This window comes from Trichechus manatus, unplaced genomic scaffold (assembly GCF_000243295.1).
Source record: "Trichechus manatus latirostris isolate Lorelei unplaced genomic scaffold, TriManLat1.0 scaffold00027, whole genome shotgun sequence".
Classification (NCBI taxonomy): domain Eukaryota; kingdom Metazoa; phylum Chordata; class Mammalia; order Sirenia; family Trichechidae; genus Trichechus; species Trichechus manatus.
Window position 1 is genome coordinate 19,277,808 of NW_004443963.1, and position 11,812 is coordinate 19,289,619.

Below are 11,812 nucleotides of genomic sequence, written 5' to 3' on the forward strand. Positions count from 1 at the left end.
AATCTAATCTGACCCTCTAACATCCTTCTGAAGTTGTTATTTAAAACACCCACTCCCATTTACAGAAGAGAAAACCGAGGTTCAAAGCCATGATGTGAGCTGCCGAGAGCCACCTAGACAGTCTGTGAAAGGACTAAGGAACAGGAACCTAGGACTTGAACCCAGATCTTCTGGCCCTAAATCCCGTGAGTTTTCTGCTATACTCATGTGACAATTTAAAAGATAATTCATTTTCCTGTCTGACTCTCTGGGAGAGTAACTGAGATGAAATAATTTACTAGAAACAGAGACATTTGGAGATGGAAGTGATCATGGAGATCAATCACACCCAGAGCCCTGTGTGAGGATTTTACAAACTGGTACCTCCCAGCCCAAGGAAAGCTCTCTGGAGTACTTATCAAGAAGAATCAGGCTCTTGACATTTTTAAGGGGGAAAAAAAAATAATGCTATGCTAAGTTTATGAGAGGATTTTTTTTTCTGAATCTATTTTCTTTCCTTCTGAATTAAATTAAATCCTGATACTAATATTGAAGCAACACATTTGTGCCTAAGTTATATAAAGGACCCCACTTAAAGGCAGAAAAACTGTTAAATTGTAGAGGCACACAAAATAAAAACATTACAGTGCCCCAACCTCACTGCAGGACCTCTGCCAATAGCCAAGATAAACAGCTAACGCTGATAAAGCATTTAGGATATGCCAGGCATTGTTCTAAGCACTTTACATAAATTAACTCATTTAATCATCTCAAAAGCCCTGGGAGGAAGGAACTATTATCATTTTGACTTTACAGATGGGAAATCCAAGGCAAAGAAGCTTGCGGGAGGTCACACAGCTAGTAAGTGGAGGCGCTGTGACCAGAGCCTGTGCATCTTGGGGTCAGTACATGCTTTTAACCACCGGATGAGTCTGAGATGACTTTGACTTTTCCTTGAGGGAGAAGTTTGGACAGAAGACTTCAGAGTTTTCCCCCCAGTCCCTTACTTGCTCCAGATTTGTGAGACGTAGAGGTCCCCAGCCTTCACTGGGCTACATTACAATGGGGTGAGCCATTAAAGATTATATTTTACAAAACCATGTCGTGACAAGGGGAACTGGGTAATCTGATGTAGAGTGTCAAAAAAAGGAAGCAAAATCGCATGTAACAGTATGATGTAAAACTTAATTATATAAATCTCAATCAGAGTTTATGCACACACATATGCTGCCATATATGGTTCTCCCCATTTGACTGGAATCAGAGGGAAGGGAGAGGAAGAGCACAAGACGTAGGCCATGCTCTGTCAATAATGCCTCCTGACAGGGCACAAAAGTCCTTCCATTAAATCGCTGACACCTGATGCTATTTCATTTTGTCATAGCGAGGAACTACTCAGATCTTAAATGAAAGTTCCGAGGATTTATTCAGCATTAGACGCATTCCATTGGGCAAATCTGCTGCAAAAGACCTCTTTAAAGTGTTAAAAAGCAAAGATGTCACTTTAAGGACTAAGGTGTGCCTGACCCAAGCCATGGTGTTTTCAATCGCTTCATATGCATTTGAAACTTGGACAATGAATAAAGAAGACCAAAGAAGAATTGATGCCTTTGAGTTATAGTGTTGGCAAAGAATATTGAATATACTATGGACTGCCAGAAGAACGAATAAATCTGTCTTGAAAGAAGTATAGCCAGAATGTTCCTTAGAAGTAAGGATGGTGAGACTTCATCTCACATACTTTGGACATGTTACCAGAAGGGATCAGTCCCTGGAGAAAGACATCATGCTTGGTAAAGTAGAGGGTCAGTGGAAAGGAGGAAGACCCTCCGCGAGGTGGACGGACACAATGGCTGCAACAATGTGAGGATGGCGCAGAACCAGGCAGTGTTTCATTCTGTTGTACATAGCGTCACTATGAGTCAGAATCGACTCGATGGCACCTGACAACACTAACAATTCAGCATTAAAGATGCATTCAAATGTGGAAAATCACCAGCTCACATAAGTGAAAATTAGCAAGTTCCAAAGCAAGGTTCTCGGGCAGGGACACTTATAAGGCTAGAAGAGGAAGTTACAACAAAAATTACTGATTGGTTAAACATTCATCGAGGTCAGAAGAGGGAGGGTCAAGCGAAGTGGGGAAGAGGTTTCCATTGGATACATATGCATAGGTGGGGTACATTAATTGGTTACAGGGGTTAATTACAAAAGTTAGGGCAGGCACAGAGATTACAATCACAGTAACAGGATGCTTACAATACCTACTTTCCAGAGCAGGTTGTAAAAACTTTTTTTTTAATGTGAAACATTTCTTGGGGTATACCAAGGCTTGTGATAGGCATTGATGACAGGGTCCCCTTCCTTAGAAAAGCAAAAACCCTTTTAGTTGCCTGGGAGACACAGATAACAGTTGGCACCAAAGCCTTTTGCTGAGACTTTGTTTCTACATCCATATCAAGGAGGGAATATTTCTTAAGGCCATCTTTCACAAGTATATTCGCTTCAAAACCCCCTCCTTGGGGTGCATTCCTTCCACATCCTGGCCTGACCGCAGAGAAAACGTCTCCTTAGCTACCCATGGTTGCTAGCCAGATAAACAGCCCAAATGTCAGGCATTGTTAAAGCTCCAATCTAATTTTGTTGAATGCAGCAGGGGCCTGGGTTAGTGCAGTCATTTTTACTTTGGTTAAGGGGGCTTCATGAATTTCTCCTTTACGATTTCCTCATAAGTTCATGTTCAGCACAGAGATGGGCTCAGACTAGAAGCACTATCATTCTAGACGTCAGTATCATCTTTCACCAAAACAGAGCCTTCCGTGTTGGAATATACAGTGAAACACAGGCTATGGTCTCTGTTCTTGTGCAGCTTCCAATTCAACTGCACTGCTAAGACATTTACACATGAAGAAATAACAATAAGAAGATTTACAGATACTACATTTTAAGTACATAGAAGTAAACAATCTTGTATTGCTGGTTATCTTCCAAAATAAACTGCAAGCCTCTTAGGAGGCAAGGACTGCTTTGTATTTTTTACCACAGCCCTTGGTGTTCCCACAATGCCTAGAATACAGTAATGCTCTGTATTCGGTAAATGTTTTGGACTAGAAACGATGTTTCACCCCTAAATCCATAGCTCTACTTCCTACAGCAGTGGGTACCTCTATCCTAAGACAGGTGAGGTTCTTCTTTGATGAAGATGATACTGTAAACAGGTCATCAAGATGACATAACTTTAACTTAGTTACTAGGGAGTCAAGAGGAAAACAGACTTTCACCACTATTTGGAGAACAATAACTCAAATGTTAAGGAAGACCTTCAATGAGATGGACTGACACAATGGCTGCAACAGTGGGCTCATGCATAACAACGACTGTGAGGATGGCACAGGACCAGGCAGTGTTTTGTTCTGTTGTACCTAGGGTTGCTGTGAGTAGGAACCAACTCGACAGCACCTAACAACAACTCAGACTCAGGGGAGACCAGGTTGAAGTTAAAAGAGCAATGAATTCCACAAGGATCTTTGTGATGGTTATGTGTCAGCTTGGCTAGGCCATGATTCTCAGTGGTTTGCCAGATATTATGTAATCATACTCCATTTTGTGATCTGATGTGAGCAGCCAATCAGTTGAAGGAGTTTCCTTGGGGGTGTGGCCTGCCTCCAATATATATGGATGTTCTGGCAAAGGTCGCTCTCTCTCAATCCTGCATCTGACTCGTCATCCTCTGACCTCTGGTTCTTGGGCCTTAGCAAGCAGCCTGTCGTCTGACCTGTAGATTTTAGGTTAGTCAGCCCCTGCAACCACGTGAGTCAGGAGAAGCCTACACAGCCTGACACCTGACCAACGGATTTGAGACTTGTCACCTCCACCACTGTGTGAGCCATTTTCTTGAAATAAATCTCTCTATATACATTAATATGTATATGCTTTGCTGGTTTTGCTCCTCTAGAGAAGCCAGCCTAAGACATTCTTCTAATCTAAAATTTCACAATTTCCTTTCCTTAGAAAGGGATATTTAAAAATGACTATAATGTGCTTTGAGGGGCAATGGTGGTTCAGTGGTAGAATTCTCACCTTTCATGTGGGAGATCCAGGTTATATTCCCAGCCAATGCACTTCATGTGCAGCTACCACCTGTCTGTCAGTGGAGGATTGTATGTTGCTAAGATGCTGAACAGGTTTCAGCAGAGCTTCCAGACTAAGATGGACTAGGAAGAAAGGCCTGGCAGTCTAATCTGGAAAATTAGTCTATAAAAGCCCTATAGATCACAATGGTTGATCTGCAACCTATCATGAGGATGGCGCAGGACTGGGCATTGTTCTGTTCTGTTGTGCCTGGGGTCACCATGAGCTGGGAGCCGACACAGGGGCAGCCAAAACAACAACAACCAAGAATGTGCCTTGAAATTCCTCAATAAAAAAAGGCTAAAGCAAACCAAACCAAACTAAACCAAACCCATTGCTGTTGAGTCAATTCCAACTCATAGTGACCCTGTAGGACAGAGTAGAACTGCCCTACAGGGTTTCCAAGGAGCAGCTGGTGGATTTGAACTGCAGACCTTTTGGTTAGCAGCCGAGCTCTTAACCACTGCATCACCAAGCTCCAAAAAAGGCTAGATGACTATTATTTAGGAAATAAGAAATAAAAAATACAGGGATGACTAGGCAGAAAAAAAACAGACTTAATTTCGTAGAAGAGAGCTGGAAGATTATATACCAAACTGTTGACGGTAGCATTTCTGAATGGAGGTCAAGTAAGAGGTGCACATTTGTATTGTTTAAACCCTGTACAAGTTTGAACCCACCCAGACATGGCTTGGAAGACAGGCCTGGTAATCTGCTTCCAAAAGGTCATGGCTTTGAAAACCCTACCCAGCAGTTCTGCTCTGTACCAATGGGAATTGATCCAATGGCAACTAACAACAACAACCAGAATGTATTCATGTTATTGGAGAAGTAGGAGGAGGTGGGGGTGGGGTGGGGGAGAGGGCATTCTGTCTGTAAGGAAGGTTGGGGAATATGTTTTCTAACTGGGTGCATTGTCACAATCCAATAATACAGAGATTCTGTTCCTAATGAAGAAAGAAGCAATGGATATTAGGAAGGAACTAAGCAGTCTCTGCTTCAGGGAAGAAAGAACACTTGCAGTGAAGGGAGACAAAGCAGCATGATGTGGCTGCAGGGTTAGGTGACATAAAGAAGCAATGCTGGGAGAGGCTGGAGGTCCAGATGATGAAGAGCTCTGGTTTATCCCTTCTGTTAATCTAAGGAGACCTGGTGACACAGTGGTTAAGTGCTTGGCTGCTAATGAAAGGTTGGTGGTTTGAATCCAGCAGCTGTTCCACGGGAGAAAGATATGGCAGTCTGCTTTCATAAAGATTACTGCCTTGGAAACCCTTTGGGGCAGTTCTACTTTGTCCTATAGGGTCGCTATGAGTCAGAATTGACTCGATGACAATGGGTTGGACCTATTGATCTGCCGCTTTAGGCCCAAGCCTAAAGTGAATCAACAGGCCTCTGATAAGGCTTGGGATTTGCTCTTTTTTTTAAAAAAAAAAAAAAAAGCTCTCCAGGTGAAGCTCATTTAGAGATTGGTTTGTTCTAGGCCAGTGGTTCTCAACTGCAGGCAATTCTGCCTCCCAGGGAACACCTGGCAATTTTCAGAGCCATTTTTATTGTCACTACTGGGTGTTGTGGCGGGGGGATGCTACTGGCATGTAGTGGGTAGAGGCCAGAGTATTGCTAAACTAAATACCTTACAATGCGCAATGCAGTCCCCCCACAACAAAGAACTACCCAGCCCAACATGTCAATAGTGCCGCTGCTGAGAAACCCTGTTACAGGCAATGGAGAGCCACTGAAGGAATATACTCTGATTTAGGAAATATTACCGGAGTTATTATTTCCTGTGCTTGAGCACAGAGAATGTGACCAAGCTGGAGCTGGGCTCACAGGGACTCACAAGGACACATCAACTGGGCCCTGAGGTATAAAGACAATAGCTAAGATAATTTTGGAAAGTATCTTTTAGGGAATCTTTCACATAAAGCCAATCAAACAGAACACAAAAGACTTTTCACTCTTATCTTTTTCTGTTAGCATTTAGGGAATAGAAAATTGTTGGACCAATGAAGACCCTCCTGACTGTACTAATGAAACCTGAAACTTACTGAAACCTGTACTAATGATTGTTAAGAAAGACAATTCAAAATGTAGGATCACAGTTTCTAGCCAATCTGAAAAGGTAAAGCTTTCAACAGTTTTGCCCATTTGTAATGTTAATATATACTGATGACTCTGTAATGGTCTTTGGCAGATATGGCTGTGGCAGCATGCTTGTCCATTTTCCCATTCTTGCCTATTCTGTAGTATTCTCTGGACTCAGGCAGACATGTATGTGGTAGCACGCTTGTCCATTTTCCCATTCTTGCCTATTCTGTAATATTCTCTGGACTCAGGCAGACATGACTGTGGCAGCATGCTTGTCTGTTTTTCCACTCTTGTGTATTCTGTAATATTCTTTGGACTTGGGCAGACATGGCTCTGGAAGCACCGTTGTCCATTTCCCCACTTTTGACTTTTTTAATATATGCCGAATAAAACTTTTCATTTTACTAAACTTTGTGATGTTTTTCCCCTACAACACTCTCACTCAAATATCTAGTGTTTTCTATGTGTCACTGGATACAGTGGTGAACTAAACAAGACCTTGCCCTCAAAGAGCTAAGACTAGAGGAAACAGATCACAAACAGATAAACAAATATATAATAAAATGCCAAGCAGCAGTAAGTGCTAGACAGAAAAATTAAACAGGCCAAGGGAATAGGGAGTAGCTGGTGCTAGTTTAGGTAGGGCAGTCAGGGAAGGCCTCTGAGGAGGTGACACCTGAGAAGTACCTGAGTGAAAGGAGAGTGTGGGGGACGTGGTAGAGGGAAGGACTAGTGCAAAAGCCCTAAGTCAGGAATGTGCTTGAGTCTGATGAACATGGTCCGCAGGACCAGGTTTGAGTGTGTATGTGTTAGGGGACGAAGAGGCTGGAGAAGCAGATAGGGGTCACATCATGAAGGACCAGGGGGGGCCATGAAAAGGACTCCGGATTTTCTTCTAAATTTGTTGGAAGGTACTATAGGAATGAGCGGGTGAGATAAGGGATTTACTTTACATATAAAAGGATCATTCTGATTCCGGTGTGGAGGAGAGAGAGACATATAAAAGGATCATTCTGATTCCAGTGTGGAGGACAGAGAGTGTGTGTGTGGAGCGGTGGGTAGAAGCAGGGTGTTGAGTTACCAAGCTATTTTAGTGTTCTAAAAAAACCTGTTGCCATTGAGTAGAACTGCCCCATAGGGTTTCCAAGGAGCAGCTGGTGGATTCGAACTGCCGACCTTTTGGTTAGTAGCCTGCCGTAGCTCTTAACCACTGTGTCACCAGGGCTCCTTTTAGTGGTCTAGATAAGAGCAATGGAGGCTTGGTGTAGAGGTGGAGAAGGTGACAAGTGGTAGGATTTGCAATATATTCTGGAAGAATTTACTGATAGGGGAGTGAGGGAGAAAGAAAGATTCCAAGGTTTTTGACTGAACAACTGAGTGAATGGTGATGCCACTCAGCAAGATGAGGAACACCAGGAGGAGGGCCGATTTTTGTATAGGAATAGAGTTCAGCTTTGGACATGTTAAACAGTTTGAGAAGTCTACTAGACATCCAAGGGGAGATCTTTGTCTCCCATCCCACCATGATCATCAGTGTTTTCTTTTTCAATAAATGGCATCACCAGCCACCCAGATGTGGTGGTCTTCCTTCAATTGCCCCTATTTGGTCAGTACCAGATATGTGACACTGGAAAGTTAACTTCTCTAAGCCCAATTTTCCACATCTGTAAAATAAAAATATTATCACTTGCCGCATAAAATTATTATAAAGGGTTAAATGAGGCAATATTTATAAAGCATTTAGCACAGTGTTAATTTTCCCTAAAACAAAAGATGGGCCCTAGATAGAGAGCTGCTGACTGGGAATATTCAGAGAATAACCTGGAGGCGAGAGAAGGAAACAGAGGAACAGAGGGAAAAATAGAAATGTTTAGTCTGAAGAAGAAACGGCTCACTGGGCACGTGGTACCTTTGCTGTCGAGTCGATTCCAACTCATAGCGACCCAACTCATAGGAAACCCTGGTGGCACAGTGGTTAAGAGTTCGGCTGCTAGCCAAAAGGTCAGCAGTTCAAATCCACCAAGCACTCCTTGGAAACTCTATGGGGCAGTTCTACTCTGTCCTATAGGGTCGCTATGAGTCGGAATCAACTAGATGGTAACAGGTTTGGTTGTGGCACATGGTAATTGTCTTTAAAAATCGGAAGGGTTTTCATTGGAAAAGTTTAACAAGTTCTCTATGCCTTCAATGGACATAGATATGTAGGGCCAGAAGATACACACTTTAGAAAGACAGATTTCAACTCAGTATGTTGTTGTTATTATTGTTGTTAGGTGCCGTCCAGTCAGTTCTGACTCCTAGCAACCCTATGCACAACAGAACAAAATACTGCCTGGTCCTGCGCCATCCTCACAATTGTTGCTATGTTTGAGCCCATTGTTGCAGCCACTGTGTCAATCCGTCTAATTGAGGGTCCTCCTCTTTTTCGCTGACCCTCTACTTTACCAATCATGATGTCCTTCTCCAGGGACTGATCCCTCCTGATAACACTTTCAAAGCATGTGAGACGTAGTCTCACCATCCTTGCTTCTAAGGAGCATTCTGGTTGTACTTCTTCCAAGATAGATTTTGTTTGTTCTTTTGGCAGTCCACGGTATATTCAATATTCTTCACCAACACCAAAATTCAAAGGCGTCAATTCTTCTTCGGTCTTCCTTATTCGTTGTCCAGCTTTCATATGTATAGGAGGTGATTAAAAACACCACGACTTGGGTCTCGGTCAGGCTCACCTTAGTCCTCAAGGTGACATCTTTGCTTTTCAACACTTTAAAGAGGTCTTTTGCAGCCGATTTGCCCAATGCAATGCATCTTTTGATTTCTTGACTGCCGCTCCCATGGGTGTTGATTGTGGATCCAAGTAAAATGAAATCTTGACAACTTCAATCTTTTCTCCATTTATCATGATGTTGCTTATTGGTCCAGTTGTGAGGATTTCTGTTTTTGTTATGTTGAGGTGTAATCCATGCTGAAGGCTGTAGTCCTTGATCTTCATCAGTAAGTGCTTCAAGTCCTCTTCACTTTCAGCAAGCAAGGTTGTGTCATCTGCATATCACAGGTTATTAATGAGTTTTCCTCCAATCCTGATGCCATGTTCTTCTTCATATAGTCCAGCTTCTCAGATTATTTGCTCAGCATACAGGCTGAATAGGTATGGTGAAAAGATACAACCCTGACGTATACCTTTCCTGACTTTAAGCTATGCAGTATCCCCTTGTTCTGTTTGAACAACTGCCTCTTGATCTGTGTATAGATTCCTCAGGAGCACAATTAAGTGTTCCGGAATTCCCATTCTTCACAATGTTATCCATAATTTGTTATGATCCACACAGTTGAATGCCTTTGCATAGTCAATAAAACACAGGTAAACATCTTTCTGGTATTGTCTGCTTTCAGCCAAGATCCATCTGACATCAGCAATGAGATCCCTGGCTCCATGTCCTCTTCTAAATCCAGCTTGAATTTCTGGCAGTTCCCTGTCAATATACTGCTGCAGCTGCCCTTGAAAGATCTTCAGCAACATTTTGCTGGCATGTGATATTAATGATATTGTTCCACAATTTCCACATTCCATTGGATCACCTTTCTTGGGAATAGGCATAAATATGGATCTCTTCCAGTCAGTTGGCCAGGTAGCTCTCTTCCAAATTTCTTGGCATAGACAAATGAGCACTTCCAGAGCTGCATCCATTTTTTGAAACATCTCATTTGGTATTCCATCAATTTCCAGAGCCTTGTTTTTCGTCAATGCCTTGAGTGCAGCTTGGACTTCTTCCTTCAGTACCATCAGTTCCTGATCATATGCTACCACTTGAAATAGTTGAACGCTGACCAATTCTTTTTAGTATAATGACTGTATTCCTTCCATCTTCTTTTGATGCTTACTGAGTCATTTAATATTTTCCCCATAGAATTCTTCACTATTACAACTTGAGGCTTGAATTTTTTCTTCAGTTCTTTCAGCTTGAGAAATGCTGAGCGTGTTCTTCCCTTTTGGTTTTCTATCTCCAGGTCTTTGCACATGTCATCATAATACTTTACTTTGTCTTCTTGAGCTGCTCTTTGAAATCTTCTGTTCAGCTCTTTTACTTCATCATTTTTTCCTTTTGCTTTAGCTACTCAATGTTCAAGAGCAAGTTTCAGAGTTTCTTCTGACATCCATTTATGTCTTTTCTTTCTCTTCTGTCTGTTTCTGTTTAATGACCTCTTGCTTTCTTCATGAATGATGTCCTTGATGTCATTCCACAACTCGTTTGGTCTTTGGTCAACGCATCAAATTTATTCTTCAGATGGTCTCTAAATTCAGGTGGGTTATACTCAAGGTCGTCCTTGTGCTCTCATTGACTTGTTCTAATTTTCTTCAATTTCAGTTTGAACTTGCATATGAGTAAGTGATGGTCTGATCTGCAGTCAGCCCTTGGCCTTGTTCCTGCTGATGATGATATTGAGCTTTTCCATCATCTCCTTCCATAGATGTAGTCAATTTGACTCCTGTGTATTCTAGCTGGTGAGGTCCATGTGTATAGTCGCCATTTATGTTGGCGAAAAAAGGTAGCTGGAATGAAGAAGTTGTTGGTCTTGCAAAATTCAATCATGTGATCTCTCCAAGCATCCTTTCTACCACCAAGGCCCTATTTTCCAACTATCAATCCTTCTTCTTTGTTTCTAACTTTCCCATTCCAAACACCAGTAATTATCAGTGCATCCTGATTTCATGTTTGATTAACTTCAGACTGCAGAAGTTGGTGAAAATCTTCAATTTCTTCATCTTTGGCCTTAGTGGTTGGTGCGTAAATTTGAATAATAGTCGTATTAACTCGTCTTCTTTGTAGGTGTATGGATATTATCTTATCACTGACAGTGCTGTACTTAGATCTTGAAATGTTCTTTTTTACGATGAATGCAATGCCATTCCTCTTCAAGTTGTCATTCCTGGCATAATAGACCATATGATTGCCCAATTCAAAATGACCAATGCAAACCAGTCCATTTTAGCTCACTAATGCCTAGGATATCAATGTTTATGCTTTCTGTTTCATTTTTTATGATTTCCAATTTTCCTGGATTCATAGTTTGTACATTCCAGGTTCCAATTATTAATGGATGTTTGCAGCTGTTTCTTCTCATTCTGAGTTGTGCCACATCGACAAATGAAGGTCCTGAAAGCTCGACTCCACCCACATCATTAAGGTTGACTCTACTTTGAGGTGGCAGCTCTTCCCTAGTCGTATTTGGAGTGCCTTCCAACCTGAGGGGCTCATTTTCTGGCACTGTATCAGACAATGTTCTGCTGCTATTCATAAGGTTTTCACTGGCTAATTCTTTTCAGAGTAGACCACCAGGTCTTTCTTCCTAGTCTATCTTAGTCTGGAAGCTCAGCTGAAACCTGTCCGCCACGGGTGACCCTGCTGGTATTTGAATACTGGTGGCATAGCTTCCAGCATCATAGGAACAAACAAGCCCCTACAGTAGGACAAACTGATAGACTCGTGAGGGTAACTCAATATATGATGGTAAATTGTTGCAAATGTTCTAAGTGTACTTGAAAATGTATTTTCTAATTTTGGAATGAATGATTATGAGATATTGCTCAAATATTGTTTAGCCTATCCAATTGTCA